Source organism: Protopterus annectens, chromosome 2.part0, assembly GCF_019279795.1.
Source record: "Protopterus annectens isolate FY-2018-M chromosome 2.part0, PAN1.0, whole genome shotgun sequence".
Taxonomy (NCBI): Eukaryota; Metazoa; Chordata; order Ceratodontiformes; family Protopteridae; genus Protopterus; species Protopterus annectens.
In genome coordinates this window covers 1,814,810,044-1,814,823,897 of record NC_056728.1, presented here as the reverse complement: position 1 = coordinate 1,814,823,897, position 13,854 = coordinate 1,814,810,044, and the positions used below count along the sequence as shown (strand labels likewise).

General features: G+C 39.5%; 1 protein-coding gene across 2 annotated transcripts in view; it reads left to right on the top strand.

Annotated features, from left to right (window-relative positions):
• LOC122793640 (anoctamin-7-like) overlaps positions 1 to 13,854 on the top strand; it is a 2,355,351-nt gene that overhangs the window by 745,893 nt on the left and 1,595,604 nt on the right. The gene's annotated exons all lie outside the window — the stretch shown is intronic.

The window sequence follows — 13,854 nt, the reverse complement described above, 5'->3', positions numbered from 1 at the left end:
AGAAGTGACAAGGAACACATGCTATGGATGCATAAGATATTGTTTAGGAAATGTGATGATACTCTGAACAGGAAGCAAGTAGGTCAGGGCAACACACAGTAAGGACCAAGTACTCTCTGGATCTGCAAAAGTGCTTTTTTTGCAGAGAGTGTTGTGCACCCATTGAAATGTCCGCTTGAATGGGTGATAGAGAGGTAATTAATGAGACCAATGGAGATGGTGTAAAGGGGCATTATCTCAAGTTTTTTGGTAGAGGAGTTTGTTTACATTTGAGTACTGTGTTAAGTCACGTGTTCACCCAGGGGGCAAGGTTTTCAAAGAGCCTTGTTAGCATGCAGTAAAACCCCAGTTTTCTTCTGATTGGAGACTCAGTAGTGAGACACACGGATGTCCCACTCACCAGGTTTGACAAGTAGAAAGTCATGGTCATCTGCCTGTCCGGTGCCAGGATTCACCATATAACGCATGCACTAAGGTCTCTCAGCAACAACTGCTGTTATGACTCTGTCATAGTTCATGTTGGTGTAAATGACCTGAGATGTACCTCACTGGACTATGTGAAGAGAGACATGGTCGGGCTCTCTGTGTATGTCGCAGGCAGGTGCGTCCCTAGCCTTGAGCAGCATCATCTTTCTCAACCACAACAGCTGAGAGGTATGAGTAGCATACTATCCTCACCTAGAATTATGATACAGTATTAAAAAATGATTGATTTCAATAATTGGCTCAGTTTTTGGTGTCATTCCAAGGGGACCCAGGTCCTGTCTGCCTGGGAAGCCATGGTTGACAAACCTCATTGTTTTGCCAGAGACAGTTTGCATCTGGCACCCCTAGGCTTTAAGTTGCTGGCAAAGGCTCTTGCCTGCCCCATAGAGCCTTTTATAGGCAAGGTCTTGAAAACAATATTACAGACATGAAATTAACTAATCAGAACAAAATAAGGGTCATGCTGCTAAAGGCTAGGAGCGTAAACCAAAAACTGCACATTCCTGGAAGCACTTCTATCACTAGAAGATGTAGATGTCTGTGCAGTCACAGAAACCTGGTTTAAAGCCTCAGAGAGTACTCCATCCCTGCAAGGCTACAATACCTTCCACACATTTAGACCGCGAAATGAATGTGTGAAAACCACAGGAGGCGGTGTTTTAATCTGTATAGATACATTCACCTCACGTCTAGATAAATTGAACATCTCCATGGAGTTACTCCAGGTCCAGGTTACAGTGGGTTAGAGCCCCATTCAAGTCCTAGCCAGTTATAGAGCCCCCTCCATGGGTAATTACACCCACAAAGCCGACTTAACCAAACTGAAGACAACCCATATTTTACCAAACACACTAGTTATGGGGGATTTCAATTATCCCACCATCAATTGGGATACCTACTCTAGCCCAAACTTGCTAGCACAAAAGTTACTTGTCTTTTTGAATTCAAATGCCCTGGAGCAAATTGTCCATATCCTGACAAGAGGAACAAACATTCTAGATCTGGTCCTCAAAAACATGTCAAACAGGTGCACTGCTGCAACTATTGGACCCTCATTAGTTAAAACTGACCACAAATCAGTCACCCTCAAACTGACACTAACACCAAAACTCACAAAGGGTGAAATCAGGCTAAAAGGCAAACTATACCGTCCTAGCTGAAGGTATAAATGCATTCCAAGCCCCACCCCAAGCTGAAAGTGGTAACTACACCTAAGCTTACACTAAAGCCCTGTACAATTGCTTGCATAAGTGTATAAACTCGGCTGTACCAGATAGAATCAAAGCCAGAGCCCCAAGTAAAATCAAGCTGCCATGGTGGACTTCTAGCATCAAACTTTACAATAAATGCAAAAAGCTGCTGTCCAAGAAAACAAAGACAAGACCCTAATAATGGAAAAGCACCTTCCTCAGCCTTAACAGGCAAATAAGACAACTTGTCCAATCCTCCAAGAGCTCATTTGAGAGAACCCTAGCAAATACTGCCAAGGATAACCATAAGGCCTTTTACAGCTATGTACGTAACCCAAAGGGTGGGACCACAGCATGTGCAGAACTGGTGGCCAAAGGAATCACACACACTGACCCCACAGAGATAGCAGACCTGTTAATGGATAGGTTTGGCAAACATTTCATTCCCTTATCCCCTCCTAACTTACAACAGACCCTCCCCCAGCACTCCCCACAGATAAAACTTGACACAATACCCAACTCAAGCACTATTGACAAACTGAAGAAGTTAGGTGTAAACCTTTATTTCACCTGGTAGATAGCCAGCTGGCTCACAAGAAGACTCTTTTAAACATCCAAATGCATGTGTGTGTGTATGTGTTTTTGCAAATGTATTATATAAATGTGTGTCTGTTTTACATATAATATACACATACATATATGTACATGGACAAGTGTACATACACACTCAGCACACTGACAGACAGATGTAGTCACACACACACACACACACACACACACACACACACACACACACACACACACACACACACACACACACACACACACACTGTCATACTGACATAACTAACTATAAAATAGACAACAAATAGAACTAAAGAAAATAGGATACACTGGGAGAAAGTAGCAAATATACACAAATAAATGCTCACATGAAAGTGTACTAAAACTGGTAACCTGTGATAAATAAAACAAACACTACTTAAAGCATAAAATGCTGTAACAAAAGTTTAAATTAGCCCCATATATAAAAATGTACAATTACCTGTAGGTCTAGTTGTGTGGTATAAGCATTTCAGGTGAAATCCACTCTCTGCAGTTGATTTCATCTCCAGATGACCTTCACAAAGTCTACATACAACATGACCATCCACAGCCATCATCTTTTCCACTTGCCACAGCAGAACCAGTGCTCATATGCCTACCTTATATAAAGCCTATCGAGTCTTATTCATAAGCCTACTGTCACCAGCAAAAACAAATTGTACATAATAATAATAAATGTACTAGCCTCTGCTGTAATGTTTTGTTGTGACTGTGAGTCCTCAACTGAGCTGAATTCAGTAGAAACTAATTTTTTTATTTTTTATTTTATTTTTATTTTATTTTACATTTGTTAACTGGGAGAGTCCAACTGGATACATGTCCATTATCAGCGGAGGCCTGGGGAAAAAAGCTCCAGGTTAGTAAACAAACAGTTAAACACATTATAAGAAAGTTATACAGTTACAATACAACATTCAGTATAAAAAAAAAATAGTTCTGTTACTGTACAAAAAACATGCATTTAAACATGAAAGCAGAAGTAAGAGGGCAGAAACAGGTCTGTTTCATGTACATAATGCATAGATTTAACAGGTGCACAGTAGCTAAGCATATCCAGAGAATGTTCCTAAAAAAAACATAGTCAACAACACCCCACTCCCCAGAAAAAAACAAGAAAATGAATCGTCATTCTCTAAATTATGTTCCCAGTCAATGCCTAAATTAGTACTTTGTGATGAATGCATTACCATGTAAATAAAGTAAAATAAATAAATAAATGCATTGAATCAATGAAGACATTTTAAACAACTGATAATTTAAGCTGCTAATTAAATGAAATGAAAACAAGCCAGCAGCAATTTAAATATTAAGCACAAAATATCTTTGCACCCAAATTTGTCTCATCAGGGGGCCACTGGTGTGCAACAGCAATCCCATTAAATGGTAAGAGCAATCCTAAGTGCTGAACTTTGAATTTGTGTGAATAGGTTTCTGTAAGTCCAACCCATTAATTAGCACATCATTACAGCCTGCAATCCCATCATTGCTATTTACAGCATAGATGCATGGTTCCTCAAAGAGAGAACATTCACAGCTGGGTCTCTTTGAAGATATTGAATACCACCAGCCCTCCTAAATCTTGAAGCCTTGCTACTACATATATGGTGCATTCTTCAAATCAGTTTCTTACCAGTCACAGGTCATAGAGGTACAATCACACAGACCAAGCAAACATGTATCATAAGACACTAAACATTGTAACCCAAAATACAGACAGGATACAAATCTAGTAACAACTAGTAAAAAAAAATAAAACAATAAAAAAAGTAAAATAAACAATTGTTAACCAGGAGACCCTCCTAAAACATATCTATATATCTATATCTATCTATCTATATCTGTGTGTGTGTGTGTGTGTGTGTGTGTGTGTGTGTGTGTGCTTATACGGTGCACTGGTGTAGCAGTTAGCATTGTCACTTCACAGCTAGAGGTTCTCTGGTTCAATTTTTGGCTGGACTGCTTTCTGTGTAGACTTTGCATTTCCTCTCTGCATTTGTGTGGGTTTCATTTGGGTGTTCCAGTTTCCTCCCACATTGCAAAGACCTGCATCTGCAGTGTTTCTCCCTGGGCCTCCAGTGAAAATAGGCTCTGTCCTAGTCAAACTTTCCTGGTAAACAAATGTTAAATATAATGTGTGTGTCTGTGTGTGTGTATTATAGGATCATAGGAAGGTACTAGGCTAGTGGCCCTAGTGCCCTTAAAAGTGTAGCCAAGTTCTACCCTTATTTCCACAATTAGCACCTACTGCCCCTGTCCAAGAGGTGAATTTAAGGTTACCCATCCAATCATCCAGATTGCTTTTGAAGACAGCCAATGAGGTGCTCTGTTTGGCATGAAGTGGGAGTCTGTTCCAATGGTATGGTATCCTCTAAGAGACAAAGCTGTCCCCTGCAGCAGGTTCTATTTATGTCACATACCAGGTTAAGGTCTTTAGGGTGAGTAACCAGTGTACCATTTGACTTATGGATTCACAGGATTTCCAATAAAACAGGGTCAGAGATTACCTTGCATGAAAGGCAGTGATTGCCTCTGAGTAGTCTGTATGAAACAGAATAAAGTGACAGTAATTTCAGGTGATCCACATACAGCAGATGCTGAAGATCTAGAATTTTCCTTGTGAGGAACCTTTATGCTTCTTCAATTGCTGCAGGAGCTTGGAAAGGTACATACCAGTAGAGGCATTGTACTCAATTATTGGCCTGATGAGAGAAGACTACAGGGAGGTTATAACTTTTTTTATCTGGAGGCAATGCCCTTGCTCATGAGATGAGCAATATGTAATGCCCTTCTTACCACTGTGGAGACATGGTGGTCAAAGGTAAGTTTGCTGTCAATGTGTGTGCCCAGGTCTCTCATCACTGAGTGCGTACTTAAGGTGTTATTACTGATGTGGTAATTAGAACGAACATTGCTCTTACCAAAAAGTATGATAGTACATTTGTTTGCATTGAGTTTAAGGCATTACTCTGGCACCAATCATTTGTTTGTGTAAGACCCTCCTGTAGGATGTTGAGATTCTATGACCACCCCCAGTTTGCAGTCATCAGCAAATGTTGTCAGGCACAGACCTTTAGTTTTTGCTTGTACTTTGGAGAAATAGATTCCAAATAGTAGAGGTCCTAGAAATGATCCCTGTGAAACACCACTGGTTACATGTCTGCTGTTGGAGGTGGATTCCCCAATTTTAACTATATGGGTTCTATCAATGAGCCAGTTAGAGCCACTTAAAACTGCAGGGTAGACTTCTTCTTCTTCTTTCGGCTTTTCCCAGTTAGGGGTCGCCACAGCGGATCACCTGTCCGCTCATGATTGGCAGTGTAGTTTTATGGTGTCGAGTTGCCATCCCAATGCCCAACCTTCCACAGAAGGCACACACATGCACGCACTCAAGCCTAGGGCCAATTTAGAGTGTCCAGTCCACCTACAGCATGTCTTTGGGATTTGGGAGGAAAGTGGAGCACTCGGAGGAAACCCACACGACCACAGGGAGGACATGCAGACTCCACACAAAAGGCACCCCAGCTGAGTATCTAACCAGAGAACCTCTTGCTGTGAGGCGGCAAAGCTAACCAGTGCACCACCGTGGCTGCCCTACAGTTGCATATTAAGTTAAATAATTAAAGTTGCAGTTTAAGGAGCTCAAAGTCTCATTTTTTAAAGTGTTAAATCAACAGTAGGGATTGTTGTCTCTGTTTAACATTGCACTGTTGGTCTGGGATTTGCTATGTATTGGTTACAAACTGAAAAAAATAGAAATGATGATACAGCCACAGATTATGTCAACTGTACAAGTGCCACATTCCTTCTGGTTGACTTGCCTATTATGCTGAAACAGCAGTGGTCTGGAAAATGAACCTTTCAGCATTCTTCTGTGACTGGCAACACACTGAATCTATAATCACCAATTAATAAATCATAACTGTTAGCAAGTGGTGGGAAATGTGACAACTCAGCTGCATAGTTTTAAGTACAAAGTGGATAGTGAGCATCATTATTAAGGTAGTAAGGAAGAAGAAGAAGGGATTACTATTAAATAAAAATAAAATGCAGGTGAGTATCAGACAGACATTGACCATTTCATTTCTTTTCATCTCCAGCTTTCAATGTATTTGTTGGGCTGTGTTCCTTGATGTAAAAAAGATTTTTGAGATTGATTATCACGTGCAAAACACAGATACTATAACAGATGGCATGTTTGTGAAACGAGCAGTGAGTCAGCAAAAAATTATTTGTGCAATGAGGCCAGATACCTTCCAAATAGCTACTCATCAGTGACCGTTTCAAAGACGTGTTAATACGGCAGATGGGGGTGCAGTCTGTCTCAAGTGGCCAATGAGTACTCAAGTATACTGTCTTTTTAATTTCTACAAGTCTTTTGGGTTTCTAATACCATGACGAGAATGGACCCTATTCCTAAGTACAAGTATTATTAAAGTTTATGAAATTAGCAGTATTTCAGTCTTTGATGTTAGCCAGAAGTGCTCTTCGTAGCACCGACAATGTACCCAGTAATGACTCCTTCAGCAGTTCATATGTAGTTACGTGTACTGGTACCCACAATGTGCCCAGTAATGACTCCTTCAGCAGTTCATATGTAGTTACGTGTACTGGTACCCACAATGTGCCCAGTAATGACTCCTTCAGCAGTTCATATGTAGTTACGTGTACTGGTACCCACAATGTGCCCAGTAATGACTCCTTCAGCAGTTCATATGGAGTTACGTGTACTGGTACCCACAATGTGCCCAGTAATGACTCCTTCAGCAGTTCATATGTAGTTATGTGTACTGGTACCCACAATGTGCCCAGTAATGACTCCTTCAGCAGTTCATATGGAGTTACGTGTACTGGTACCCACAATGTGCCCAGTAATGACTCCTTCAGCAGTTCATATGGAGTTACGTGTACTGGTACCCACAATGTGCCCAGTAATGACTCCTTCAGCAGTTCATATGTAGTTACGTGTACTGGTACCCACAATGTGCCCAGTAATGACTCCTTCAGCAGTTCATATGTAGTTGGTTTATTCACCTTTCCTTAACCATTCCCATGTTTGATTCTGATCGACATGAGATTGTTCCAATAGTTTTTTATACTTGCAAATATATTTATGCATTTTCCACATTTCTTGCCTTGTCAGCTGATCCTTCACCTTATATTCTTTCTGTTGTTTTTTGACACATTCAATTTCTGCCTAATTTCTATCTTCCTCTGGTTTGATTTCCATTCCCACTTGACACTGATATGGTCCTGCTAAGCAAGCCAAGGAAGTCATCTTAAAGACTTATTCTCCTCATGTTTTAAAACTTCCACTGAGTTTGGTTCTTGTCAGGTCAACACATATGTATGCAGTCCTACAATTGCAGATCTATACATGTAATCAATTTTGAGGATGCCCATGCCTCCTTCCGAACGAGGAATATCTAGTCTTGGTATACACTGATTTTTATAAATCAGTGGATGAGCATGAAGCATCATTCTTGTTTTCCTGTCCAACTGATCCAGCATCTTTTGTGGCAAGTCAAACACTCCAAAACTGTAAGTTAGGACAGGAAGAACAAACTGGTTTATTGCTTGGACTTTGTTCCTAGATGTCAATGCTGTTTTCAGCACAAATTTTAGTCTTCTAAAATATTCATTACTAAGTTTTATTTGCATGTGTTCATGTTTTATTGTGGATCTTTCATCAGTTCCCAAATATTTATACACTCCCTCTTGCTCAGGTTCTTTTATATCACATTCCTGTCCCAGACCGATGTTTTCTTAGAGCTGCAGTTTTCTTGCTTTAAAAGGTTGCTTTTGCACATTTATCAAGACCAAATGACATTCATATATTATCTTCCATTTGAGACTGTATGGCTTTATGTGAACAGTCAGTCAAGGAATTATTTCAACAAAAACTGCAAATTGGAGATAGCTTTTCCAGAAATAGTTATTAATAGATTTATTAGTGTTATGCTAAGTGGTATAATTGTTCTCCCTCTTGTATGCATTACTGCTAACTGAACAGAATACAGCATGCCAGTATGGCACTGCTTTCTGTTTTGCCAAATGCTGCAGCTATCAGCTCTCTGTTGCTTTCCCATGCCTTTGAAGTAGAGAAGTGGCACATAGTGGCATCTCTTTCCAGGAGTTTGGTAGTTTTCACTTAACCGGACATTATTCTTTTTTGCCATTTGACTCTGTCTAGTTTTGAAGCATCTGCTGTCCTTCCACAGGAACATTATCAGTGCCTCATCACTTTTACATGTCCATCTGCCCTGTACACTACATGTTTGTTATGGATTGTCTTCTTCCTCCTGCATTATTGTACTGCTCTCTATCCAGTGCTCCATGCCAGTTTCCAGGTTTGCCAGCCACCTCCTTTACCCCCCAGACTATCTCTAATGCATAACTTAAGGGTGTCATGTGGGGTGTCTGGCTATTCACATCCACTGGAGGTGTATTATTTTCATGGCCTGTCCTGTTACTTTCACCTTCCTTGGTTACTGATGGTACATCCAAGGGATGGGTGTGCATTGGAGTTGTATGGCATATCACCCCACTTCTATAGCATTTCAGTCTTATCACCACCTTTTTCAGCACTTTGGCCTACACCTCCTAGTGTGTCATCCCAGCCTCCAACAGGGATCATCACAGATGCCCATGGAACCACTCACCCTTCCCTGCCACCACATCACAAAGACATGCATCTGGAGCGTTTCTCCCTGGGCCTCTGCTGAAAATTGGCTTGTTCCTAGTTGGACTGTCCCGGTTAACAAATGGAAAATAAAAAATAAAATAAATCAGACACCTGAGCCGATGATCAAACTAGGATCCATCACAGATGCCCATGGAACCACCCTCCCTTCCCTACCATGCCATCAGATACCTGAGCCGATGATCAAAACTTGGGTCACCTGAGCAATAGTAAGAGCTTCATCCATTTATGCCAGCAAAGTAGCAGCTCCATTCACTAGATTAGTGCACTTCAGCACTCTCTGTACATATGCTCCTTTGCAGCCCCTCAGCCCACCACTCATACCTCTCAACTGTACAGATTTTCACAGAATGTCCAGATTTTTGCCTCACAATTTTGTTCTGTTTCTCATAAAGTCTGTGGTTTTCTGGTGAGTTATTGAATACTGAAGTCACTAAATAATACTGAATAAAGACAAACATTTGAGTTTCAGACTTTATAGTCTTCAGAAAATATGTAATTATGCAAAACCTTTTATTCTACCAACTTTTAAAGTTTATAGGAACAAGATTTAAATTGTGTCCCTATTTTTAGCCCCCCCCCATTATTTCTGGCTTTGTCCAGATGTCTTATACTAAGAGGTTGAGAGGTATGCCACCACTGCCTTACAGACAGATACTGAAAACATCAATTCCTCAGTGCCTTCTTGTATACAGAGTGCAGGAAGAGGACTGAAACAGAAACATAAGATGTACTGAGCAGCTTTCATTACTTATTACTTATTAAACCATTAAATGTCTGTCCTTGAGTAACATTTGTAAGTCTTTTTTTTTGTGAGTTTCTGTGATTACCATGGTGCATTCCACTCAAATAAACTAGAGATGAAGTAAATACACTATGAATGCTGCATGAGTGACCTAGGGCCCATCTACAGTTATTTAGCTTTACAGCTTCTCAAATAAATCCATATTATTATTTTTTTAACTGTAAACTGTCTTCCAGACACTTGCACCCTCAGTAGCATGCCATCCCTTTTATCAAACATATATATACTTCTTAATTACGGACATACGTATGCAGTACATATAATACTGTTATTACAACCTGTAATTGGGCAACTATTAATGGCATACATTAATCTTTCTTGCTATCTCACTTTTAGTTTCCTGTTTCGCTGTGGCAACCCCTAATCGGGATAAGCCTAAAAGAGATGATATGTGTTTGAAACCGGCACATTTGGTGCTGTTGATCTGGGCCAAATATGTTCCCCTAAAAATTGAACTGTACGCAGTTGCTTACATGAGGTAAGATAAGCTAGGGTCATGTTCTGAGGTCATTTTCACTGTATCTGTTGAAATTTACTGCTGTTGCTCTATTTTTATACGGCTACTCCAGACACACACACACACATACGCATGCACGCACACACAGTCGCTTCTGCTTCTGTGCACACATTCACAACAGAAACATGCACATACACACACACACACACACACACACACACACTTTTTCGTTTCCTTTTCTTTAAACACTCGCTAAATAGCAAAAGTGCTGCTTAGCGACTGTAGAATAAGGGTCAAACGATCTCACTGTTCACTCTCTCTCTCATATATATATATATATATATATACACACACACACACACACACACACACACACACACACACACACACACACACACACACATACATTCTGCTTTGCACGTATTCAGTCACACACACAAATGAACCCACTCATGCACATGCATACTTTTCTACAAATTTTGGGCATACCTGCCGATGATCACTTGTACCCTGAAAGAATACATCACAGCTATCCAGTTTTTGCAGAATGACGAGATTTATTGCTGCACACTTTTGGTGCGTTCTTCAAATAATAGTCTTTTGATATCAGGTTACTGTAAAATATTTAACGGTCAACGTTAGGAGATAATGACAGACATTTGAGTTTCCGACTTCATACCCTCCAGAAAATTAATGTTGATGCAAAACCTGTTATTCTGTCACGCTTTTAAGTTTGTAAGAGAAATATTTAAAATGGGTTAAGGCTTTTTCTTGAAGTAACATAAATAAAAATAATAAGTAATACGTGGCTTGATTTCTGTACTTTGCAAAGCATTCAGCTGATGCTTCAATGGCAACAAGAACATACCTATAAGGTTTTTTTTTTCAGAACATGAAGAAACAGTCACTAATACAAGCGTTCCACAACAATAACAAGTGCTCCACAACACAGTGACCACTAATAGAACAGCTGTTACCTCGGCAAAAGCAGGTATACAGCATATGTCATATTCTGGGAAATGCGAAGCCAGGTGGAACTACTCATTGGACTGTGTCGGAGGTACATAATGAAGGAGGAGACAAATTCCTCCAGAAATGATGGGATATACTGCAAGAGGAATGGATGGGGGTTGGGCTTTCCAGCCCTATGCTTACCAAAGGGGGGAAATAAAGAGTACTTAAACTTTTTAATGCAGTCAGGGAACTGCTCATGCCAGGGATGAATTTGTAAGGATAAAAGAAAACTTGCGGTTGAGTTTTCATGTACGGGAGGGCGGAGTGTTCCTTTAATGTGATAGTGGGGGATGGGGCAGACACAGAATGCAAGATTAAGCAGGTAAATGATGAGCAGAATATAAAAGCACTGAAGCACAATATGGAGCAGAGACAGTTCTCTCACTATTGGCCTTCTGTTACAGTTGAAGGCACCAGACTATGAAGAAATTTACCAGTAACACTGTTTCTGGAAAAAAATAATGCAGTAATAAATAAATAAGGCTCAAATCTGGCAGTAGTACACAATCCTGCCACAGTTGTTAGTTAAACTAGAAGACTATGGTCCAGCAGAGTTTAACATGCAAATAGCTTTTGCAAGTAATTGTACTAGTGAAAACAGAAGTGTTGAATAATGTAGAAACACTTTGCTCCCACAACTGCAAATCTGCAAATTAAAATGCACGACTAAGGTCCCAGAAAAAAAAAATAAAAATGCAAACAGATAAAAGTATTTGCCTAAAACATGGAAAAAACAGAAAAGTACAAAGTAGTATCACCACGCAGGTCATTATACATGCAATTTAAATATTTAAGCAGAACTGAAATGATTCTCTTTCGTTTCTGATGAAAAGCTACTTACAGTACCGCACCTCTCCATGTCTTGAATAAGGGGGTGGCTTTGTGTTGGAAACAGGAAGCTAGCTAGAGAGACATCCAATCAAATAAAGCCAATATTAGAGCTCTTTAAGAAACTTTAGGTTAATGTGTTAGTGGGGGATGAAGCAGACACAGAATGCAACTTTAAGCGGGTAAATGCTAAGCAGAGTATAAAAGCAGTCCATTCATATTCCGAAGCTATATATACAGAAATGACATAGAAAGGTACTTTGGTTCAAGTTAGATTAACATATAACAATCTAAAGTGGCTCAGAGTTGGAACTCCTGAGATTCAAGAAAGAATGTAATTGCATGTCAAATTTGTAATAAGATGCATTAATGATATTTCTTGCTAAGCCTGGAATAATATCTAAAATATGTCTAATATTGATTTTTCTGTTACTAGCGCTCATTAGAGACACAGTGATTTAAGTCTAGCACCTTGTATAGCAATTGTAATTATGGAATTGTCATTTATAACACACATCATTTAACACTTCTGCAAGTGAAACATTTGCATTGCAATAGTCTCTCTGCTTCATACAGAGAGCAAGTGATCAGTGTTAGAAATAAGCCAGCTTTGTGGGGTTATTCACTGGATCACTGTAGCTCCAGGGACATCTTTGAATCATCATAGCTCAATGAAAGCTGCTAAGTGTTGTGTGCTAAGCTTGACATATGGGATGGTTTCAGGCTTGACAACTGATGGCTGCTGTTGAAGTTTAACTTTAGAAGGAAGGTTCATTGATTCCTGGCAATGGCTCAGTGAAATACAAATGCAATGTTTGGATGTGACCAAATCACAAAACAGAATTTGAGTACATTGTGTTGCTTTATTGTCATTTCTACCAAGGACTTGTCTTTCTGTGACATCTGTTATACTCTTCTGAGCATTCTAATTTCTGACAATGCAAAATCTAAGCAGCCTGTGAAATTTCCTTTTAAATAATGTTGATAGATCAAGAGATTGCTCCTTTCTTCTGGTATGAAATGTTTTCATTCCATAGACTGTCTGACATACAAGAGCTGTGAAACTAGGCACTCTTGTCAATTCTGTATCAACACAGAATTCACAAGGCTGCCTAGTAAATTCTGTGTAAATACTGAATCACTCATCTGATCCAGAAATTAAACTAATAAATAGTGCAGTCTTTAAAAAGAGTTTAGTCTGATGGTAACATACTGAAATTTGGTGAACATCTCTAATGTCACATACTAGTCCTTGACATATCTAATTCATAATGCTACTGGTATTAAATAATTTCTTCAGTATTTGCAGAGGGACATTGCAGAATAAGCTATAATACTTATGTGAACACAATTTTGGGTCAGGTAAACACTGTAGATTAAAGCTACAGGTCTGGAAATGTGTTTCCTGGATTTGCTGTTTTTTGTATGGTTCAGGTATTTATTGTTTCTTATTCTAGAAACATGTAATACATAATTACAGCTCTGTACTTTCAGACTGCTTACATATCTAAGGATTAGCTCATAGATCCTGTACTTAGTCTGCGGACTTTGCAGGTTTGGAATTTGTGACATAGATATGTTTCTTGGATGCTTATATAAAACTGTAAATGCATGTCCATGCACCACAGATTAAGAGCATCGTTAAGTCAGGGAAGTTTTGGACCATGCACTGTATATCTGATACTTTAAAAATACAAACAGCAAACAAGTCAAGTTTTCTGTTTGTTAGATGGCATGCATAATGGAACACCACATCTGGATGGAGAAA